Raw genomic sequence first — 1,980 nt, 5'->3', positions numbered from 1 at the left:
GGGATGGCCACGCCGCAATCCCTTCTCCTCCATTCTCCTCTCGGGATCTTGGGCACGCACGCACATGTGCCCGGTGTGAGTTTTAAGCCACTGAGTCCAGGACGCGAACTGCAGTCGACTTCGTGGGAGTCCAGCGACATAGCCATTATGCTAATTGCTGGTTCCCGCAGGGTCAAGTATTTCAAGGTGGAAGTTTCTCTACTCTCCTGGAAATGTCCATTAATTAAGTTTTCTCTTAGTAGTTAAGGCCTATCATATTTTAAATCACTCTGTGCCTAGTTTCATTTAAATCTTTGTAGTATCAATTTTTCTGTAAGTGTATGCACAATAATAACTGAATTTTTGGCCATAGTGAGTGTGTGCTCATGGACAGAGACAGATCCAGAAAGACAACGCTCTCAGGATTTTGTGTATGCTTATGCATGTACATGTAAGACACTGTAAAGCTATATGTACCTGATGTGTTTTCCAAGCCACTGAGTCTGGGACTCAAACCATAGGACGTCAGCCATGCAAGATCCAGTGTCATGCACCCTTATTATATTTTTAATGGCTTAAATCTCAGTCAGAAACACATGAATTTTGATAATTGTTCTTTTTATAGTAGTTGCAATCTTGATGAAGTTATTTTGATTCTCCTGGATCCATGATACTGTCATGATAATATACATATTTATGATAATTCAGTATATAACCATTGTGAGGAAAAAAATGAGATGTTTTAAAAACTTAATATTATATCTTATTAATAATAGACAACTGAAAACTTTTAATTTCCAATAATATACCAGTATCAGTAACATCAATAGTACCAATTTGAATGCTAATAATTTAATACCCAAAGCAAATATAGAAACAATACTAACACTAATAATTGATCCGCTTTTTGTCATATCAAATATCTTTAATCATTAAATTTTTTCTACACTAGAATTTGTATATTTGACATTAAGTATGTTTGAAATTTTGGAAGATTTAATTAATTAGGAACATTTGTGGTTTCAGGGATATTCAGAATAAATTGACAATCAACCACAATTCTAGAAAAACTCTCAGATGGTCAGGGACCTTTTTCTACTTCACTGATGCAGCAAACTCCACGTTGTCCTAGGGCAGCTGGTTACATAACTGTTTTTCCTCTGCATTAACTATTCTTGGAAAGTTATTCATATAAAAAAAATCTACCACATTACTCAAGTATCATTTTAAATATCAATTCCTGTACAAACTTCACTTATTTTGCCATTTTCTCTTGTAATAGTCTCTTATTCTTTCATTACACTTACCACAATTTGTACTTGCCCTTTCTCATGAAGTCAAAAGTGAAATTCACTACATTTATTTGGCACTGAATAAATAGTTGTACATACTACTATTGAATAAGTTAATAGCATTAGAACAGTAAGGCAGAGGCCAACAGGTGGAGTAGTGGTTTAAGGCACCAGACTTCCACATGGCAGACCACTGTTTGAGTCCCAGACCTAGCAGACTGAAAATCATGCCAAATGCATATGTGTGTGTGCCCAAAATCCCAGGAGGAAAATGGAGAAGGGATTGTGCTGTGACCATCCGCACTGAGGGGATGATTTCTCACCTTCCCTTGCACAGCATCTGTCTGTCTTTCTCCCATGAGTGCACAGATCCCGTGGCAAATACCTTTAAAAAATAAATAAAAATAAGGCAGATGATTTCTCACCTTCCCTTGCACAGCATCTCTGTCTTTCTCCCATGAGTGCACACATCCTGTGGCAAATACCTTTAAAAAATAAAGCAAGGCCTCTATTAATACTTCAGCATGAGATTGTCAGAGACTGAAAGTCATGGAATGAATATCCAATGCACAAATTCAAATGTTACTTGTTAGTACAGAAGAGATCACGTGAGACAAAATAATTTCACTCACCTGCTTTGAACTTTTCCTTTAGCCAGTTTAAAATGAAAGAAAAAAAAAAAAAAAAAAAAAAAAAACCACAGCGGAAA

The 1,980-nt window shown here is 36.2% G+C and overlaps 1 protein-coding gene across 1 annotated transcript in view; it reads right to left on the bottom strand.

The window, feature by feature from the left end:
• Nucleotides 1–1,980, bottom strand: part of LOC102501372 (butyrophilin subfamily 1 member A1-like) — a 5,201-nt gene that overhangs the window by 1,199 nt on the left and 2,022 nt on the right. The gene's annotated exons all lie outside the window — the stretch shown is intronic.

This window comes from Tupaia chinensis, unplaced genomic scaffold, assembly GCF_000334495.1.
Source record: "Tupaia chinensis unplaced genomic scaffold, TupChi_1.0 Scaffold142790_1, whole genome shotgun sequence".
NCBI classification, from domain to species: Eukaryota; Metazoa; Chordata; class Mammalia; order Scandentia; family Tupaiidae; genus Tupaia; species Tupaia belangeri.
This window is presented reverse-complemented; position numbering and strand designations above follow the sequence as displayed.